Source organism: Gossypium hirsutum, chromosome A09 (assembly GCF_007990345.1).
Source record: "Gossypium hirsutum isolate 1008001.06 chromosome A09, Gossypium_hirsutum_v2.1, whole genome shotgun sequence".
Classification (NCBI taxonomy): Eukaryota; Viridiplantae; Streptophyta; class Magnoliopsida; order Malvales; family Malvaceae; genus Gossypium; species Gossypium hirsutum.
The window spans coordinates 80359331-80366149 of NC_053432.1; the positions used below are offsets into that span (position 1 = coordinate 80359331).

General features: G+C 34.5%; 1 long non-coding RNA gene across 1 annotated transcript; it reads left to right on the forward strand.

Annotated features, from left to right (window-relative positions):
- Positions 1–145: 145 nt before the first annotated feature.
- Positions 146–2499, forward strand: LOC121206267 (uncharacterized). The gene is made up of 5 exons (XR_005901366.1): positions 146–239; positions 436–520; positions 908–992; positions 1100–1141; positions 2289–2499. It is a non-coding gene; the product is annotated as an uncharacterized lncRNA (long non-coding RNA).
- The last annotated feature ends 4320 nt before the right edge of the window (positions 2500–6819 follow it).

The following is a 6819-nucleotide window of genomic DNA, read 5'->3' on the forward strand; positions in this document are numbered from 1 at the left end:
AATTTGGGGATTAGGTCGGTATTGTAATACGCGCGTAATACCTATTACAGCGAACCAAACGCCGGAATAGGTCGGCAATGTAATAGGCGCGTAATCGGGGCGTAATGGATTACCTATTACACTGAACCAAACACACTTTCCTCAGTTTTTTCCAAAACAAAGTTTCCCCTATACCCTCAGTTTCCCCAAATCAAACCCTAATTTTCTTTCCTCCATATCTCACCGATTCAAGGGCTGAGGTTAGTGTTTCTTCTCAATCAATCTTCATAACAACTACTTTTTGTTCTATTTGGGAAAATAAAACCAATTTTCGTTCTTTTTGCACCTACATATTTTCTCACCCCGAGTTTTAACACTGTGACTTAGGGGAAGAAAAACAAAAATGTACTAACTTTGTCACTGATTCCTTCTCTTTCTCTCCCAAATTTTCCCCAGAAAATTCCCATATTGACTTAAGCAAGTCCCCACTTCGAGAAACAGTGAAAGAGGTCTTTTTCCCCCGATCTCTCTCTAGCTCAAGGTAAGGCTCTTCCAAGTCTCTTCTATGAGAAATACCTCTATCAATAGCATAACCATATATATATGGAATGGAAATACACTTCAGGCAAAAGACAGTTGCAGAAAACACTAGGAAAGTCATTTACTTCCGAACACCCAGAATACAAGTTAAGAGAGCCGAAACTTATATTCACTTAACAATCCTATTGCATCTCTTTTTTATTTATCCCATCTCTCTCCTTTAAGTATGTACTAATGAAACAATCTCGGATTATGAAACTCTTGTTTTAATTTTAATTGTGATTATGATAAGAATCAAATTTTTGAATTTGAAAAGAAGCGGGTAATAAAAGAGTAACATGTAGCTTATGCAACAATTCCCATTAGTATTCATTGCTTGTTTTTACAGGATTGTTGGACAGGTGGCAGTTTCTGGAAAGCATCAGTGGATATTTGCGGATGAGCATGTTAACAGCTCCTGCTCATCATTTGAGGTAAGGAGCTTCACCAAGCGCTGATATCAAACATACTGTTTCAAAGTTGATTTTGTTTTCAATACTCACATACTCTGTTTTCTGCCTTAATTTTGTTTTAATTTCAGTTCTGTGATGGTTGGCAAAGTCAATTTGAAGCAAGGATCAGGGTATGCATACTTTTAATCTGATCTAAAGAATGGCTAAAGTTCAATGTATTTGAGTTGTGAATTGTGATGAACTGATGATTACCGTATTTAAACACATGGAAGTCAACAACTGATTTTTTTTTCTTGGACAAAGGTCAAAATTTTGGTAGAGCTTGCATTTTGAGTGAAGGCATTAAATTCCACTTCACGTTTACAATTCATTGGGCTTATTTATTTGACCTTAGCATAAAGTGAATATAAGTTTCGGCTCTCTTAACTTGTATTCTGGGTGTTCGGAAGTAAATGTCTTTCCTAGTGTTTTCTGCAACTGTCTTTTGCCTGAAGTGTATTTCCATTCCATATATATATGGTTATGCTATTAATATATATGGGAAAATAAAACCAATTTTCGTCCTTTTTTAGATGCCATACAATTGTATATTTGATGAATTTGAGGTTACCTTTATAGAGAAAGTTGTGTTTTTTTATTGTTTTATTTGGTGAAATGGTTGCTGATGGAACTCTTGCGAAAATGAAGACCCGAGAAAAGAAATATAAACCTATTGCTTGTTATGTGAATTCTGTGCATCTTGTACGTGACTCTATTATGTGAATTCTGTGCATCATGTACGTGACTCAATCAATCACTGATTCAAGTCTCTGTTTACAAATACAAATACATAAGCTTATGTTCATTGTTGAACGTATGGAGTTCCATAAAGGTTAGGCTGATTGGATGGTGCTCTAGGTTTCCTTGGTTAAATATTTTGTTTCTTTTAATGGTATTGAGCTTGGTCCTATTTCTCCTCACAATGGTCTTCATTAGGGTGACTGTTACTTACTGTCTTTCCCTAGAATTTTAACTCTGATTTTTAGTGGAAAATCCGGCAACTTTGGTTATTCCAACAAAACCAGCCCTTTGTCCCCTTATTTGTCTCTCCTTTATATTTTTGTCTCTTTTTTTACTTAATTCGGATTTTTAATTTTCGTTCTCATCATACCATTGTTGACGTAGCTTTATTTTTAGTAATTCTTGTAGCTTATATTTTTTTTATCATTTTATTTGTTTATTCCCACCTGTTATTAGCAAATATAATTAATATTATACCAAGTCTTAAATGTTGTTTATTTTTAGAACTCATTTGATTGTTTTGTCGACCAAAAACAGACTTCTGTTCTTCAAATGCAATGAGTAGGGAAGTTTGTCGACATTATTAGAGATAAATCCCAAGCATCTCCAAATAAACCCTCAAGAAAACATTTCCAATTCAATCAAGGTAAACATTGTCTTCCCTAACATTTATGTTTCTTTCAACATGTTTTTCCTTTTATGTTTTTAATGTTTATGATGAAAGATTCAACATCTCTAGAAACTTAATCATGCATTTTTTCTGCTAGGATTAGCAATCTAGTATGAATAAGTTTGATCATTGTTTAAATATATTATAATATAAAAACATAATGGGTGTTAAGATTTATTCTACTCCACTTTCAAGATCGGGTTAGTGTTCAATTAACTGACGTAAGACTACCACTGTTAAGATTTCTCTTGTTGCTGCAACAAGCATAATGGGTGTGACCTCATTTGCTACTTAAAATATAACAGCCCAGAATGGATTACTGTGATGAGGAATAAATAAATCTGGTAAATCAGTATCTTGTTGTTAGGACTTACTTGTGGAATATTTTTGACATCATGTAAAACTAGGGTGTCCAGTGTTTTCAAGTAGAACCAGAACAATGTGCACCTGCTTCCTGCTTCTAAAGTTCCATCTATGTCAGCTTTTCTCCATTGCAGTGAAAATAGAAGATGTATGCCTGTGTGTTTGTGTCTCTATATATGTATGTATTTGGTACTAGATGAAAGCTTTACTCCAGTTTTGAAATATAGACCAAGTTTTGCATACATTGATCATTTTCTGCCTCTTTTCCTTTGAATACATGGTGTATGAGCCCATTTTGCCCGGACCCAGTGCAAAACAAAAACAAAATAAAAATAATAAACCCAAAAGTAACAGCCCATTTACAAACCCAAACTCTGACCCAAAATTCAAACCCAAACAAATCAAAATCCTAAAGCCCAAATGGCCCAAAATCTAAAACATTTTTCAGCAAAATTCAGCAGCAAACCCTAGCTGGCCGCCGCATGCCTCGCATGGCCTCCTCGTCTGCCACGCCCAGCTCTCCATGCCACCATGTCGGCCACCTGCTCCTCCACTACCAGCACCTCCATACCCTGCAAGATCAAGACAAAAAACAGGATAGAATAATAGAAAAAGGATGTAAAATGGGTTATAAAACCCGAAATGAAAAACGGAAACAGGGGGTTTTTTTTTTCTTCTTTGGGTTCTTCTTCTTTTTTTTTTGTTTGTTTTTTTCGGCATTTGAATACAAAAAACAGAAGTTAGAGTTTTAAAAAAAATACATAGATCTCTGAGATAGCAAGCATTCGGAAAAAAGGAAAGGCAAACGGAAAAGGTTACTTTTTTTTCGATTTCTATATACATATCTATAAATTTTTGAAGTTAATATAAACCTAAAATCTATATATTCTAAGACCAAGAACAAATAACAAAATAAAAATAAAAAAAATACGGTGGCCGGCGCCGGCGCCGGCGAGCCTTCGGTGGCCGTCCGGTGACCGGCCCCTGGCCGGATTCCCCTCCCTTCTCTCTCCCTTCTCTCTTCCCTCTCTCTCTTTTTTTTCTTTCCCTCTCCCCAAATGATTTTTTTGGTTAGTTTAGGCCTTATATAGCCCTCCAAAACGACGTCGTTTTGGGGGCTACACTTAAGCCCCAAAACGACGTCGTTTTGGCCATGCCCGACCCATCCGACCCGACCCGCTAGAGGATCCGCGTGTTTTCATTTGAATGGGATATTTATGCGCGCAGTCCTTCCGCTTTTCTGATGCTTCACAATTAAGTTTTTTATGGTTTTCAATTTGGCCCTATAATTTCTCGCGCTTTTCGATTTAGTCCCCGCCAATGTGCTGCGTTTTAAAGGAAAGGAATAATTGTTGTTTCGGTCCCCAACGTTTCACGCGCGTACAATTAAGTCCCTTTTCTTTGTTTTCATTTCAAATTGGCCCCACAACTTTGTTTTTAATTCAATTTTAGTCCTTTTTTTTGTTGATTTTATATCTTTATTAAATATCCTTGTTATTTTTATATTACCATTATTATTATTATTATGTATTAGTATATATTTTTATTATGTACGGGTATACCTATATATATTCTCATATTTAATATTTTTATTTCACTTTATTTTAATATTTTTATTAATGTTATGTTTGTTTCTTTTATATTCCAATGTTATCATTATTATTATTCTTATTATTTTATTAGTTTATGCTTTGTTATATATTTATATATTTATAATACGTATATATACTTGATATATTTGTATATACTTCGGTAATATTATTACTAGTTTTCAATATACGCATATATTACCTAAATATTTTAGTATTATGTAAATATTTTAACATTATATTATATATGTATTTATATATTACGTATGTACATATACCTTTTAATATTATATTTTGTATTACGTAAATATTATTTTAAATACTGTATTGTATATATATATATGTCCTTAGTACCACGTTACATATATATTGTGTATATACTTGTTTTCTTACCCTTATTATATTCATTGTTAATACATTTATTTTTTTTTATACATGTATACGTACCCTTTTTTTTATAATATTATTTTTTACACATATATGTATATATTTATCTATGTTTTCATATTCTATAATATATATATATTTCTTATTTTATGGCTTAAAATTATATATGCATGTACATTTTTACATAATTGTATTTATTGTCATCATTGTTATTTGGTGTTTGTTTATTTATTCGTGTACACTTGTGCTTTTTTAAATGTTAGTTCTATTTATTTATTTGTATGCTTTGTTTATGTAATCGCCTCGTCATTTCATTTTGCCTATTGCATTGTTGTTACTCACTTTACTTTGCTCACCTTGTCGTATTCGTTATTGTTTTGCCCAGCATTGACACTAAACACCAAAAGGAAAATTTTTCTAAATAAGGCAATATTTCGCGTTTGGAAACTCGAGAAAACGTGCCCTAACGTGCTGGGTTTCGATTTCTCGTTTGACTAAATAGCCAAATATCCTCTTAAAGCTTCAAAGTATGGTTTCATTAAACTATAAGGTGATCTTGGTTTCGATGGTTTAGAGTATCGTGTCCTAACGTGCTGGATGTGATATTCCTTCGGAACAAGAGAATCTTATGTTTCAATTCACGATATCAGATTTTCTTTTAAGAATCGTATTTTTTTTAAACTCTTCAAATTTTTAATTTTCGACACTAAGACACTAATTAATCAACTAGGTACCAATTTTGGGCGTATCGAGGGTGCTAATCCTTCCTCGTGCGTAACCGGCTCCCGAACTCATTTTTCTGAATTTCGTAGACCAAAATCGTTGTTTTAATAAAATTAAATCATTTATTAAAAACAACCACTTTTTTGAGGTGACCCGATCACACCTCGTCAAAAAAGGATTGGTGGCGACTCCCGTTTTCATTCTTTTTTAAATCCAAGTCGACCCCGTTTTCATTCAAAAAAATGGTGTCAACAGCTTGGCGACTCCACTGGGGAAAATAAAAGAGTCAAGCCATGTGTTGATTATTTCTTGTCTTTTTGTTGAAAGTGGAAAATTCGATTTAAATTTACGATCCTCTCATTGCATCTCTTCTGTTTTGAGTTATTTTTTTATCGTGTTCTGTATTTTATTTTATACCTCTGCACATTGCATTGCATGACCGCTGGTCATACCCTTTTAAGTGGGAGTGAGAAACTACGCCTTCGTGAGGTTTTCACCTCCGCATGGGATAGTGAATCGCTTCCGGGATACATCCGTACCTATGTCTTCGTGAGATTTTCATCTCCGCATGGCCATAGAGAAATGTATCCCCCTGAACCGAACTCGGTCCGCATGAGCCTACAATGGGTGAGGATCGAGGAATCTGCTGGTTCAGGTACCCTTACTTTAGAACCAAACCTCATGTAGTGAACCTTAGGAGCTCACCCTAGGTAGAACCACTTCGAACCCCTAGTATTCACCCAAATAGGTGTTCTATTTATTCTTGCTTGCTTTTGCTTTGTACTAACATGTTTTCTTTTTGTCATGATTGCATTGCATTTTCATCATAAAAAGAGGTGTTGATTCACGTTCAATTGCTAAATAGAGAGCTTGTCATAAGAAAATGGGTTTCTTGATAAAGTGGATGACGATACGGTTGTCCTAATACGGTCCGAGAAGATAGAACAAAAGAAGGATGATAGTTCAGTGGAGGACTATACGACTTTGCCTCGTTGTCTGAAGACTCAAGATGACAAAGATTATTCGAGAACCGCTAGACTTTTTAAAGAGAAGCCAACGAGCATCACAAGGATGAGTGAGTAACGAGTCGCGGCCTAGATGAAGAAAAAAGAGATAGAAGGGATGTCCCTTTTGAAGAGTTCGGGAGATTTATCTTAACGCTCGAATGAAGAAGAGGATCGAATGTCCCCGCCTATGACGGCAAAGCCGTATATATATCTGCTTTATGTAAATGGATTTGTTTTCTATACCAGTTGTTCTAATAGAATTGAACCAAGAATCAACGTTTCTTTTGGCATTCATTTCATGCATTTGCATTACATTGCATCATATGCAT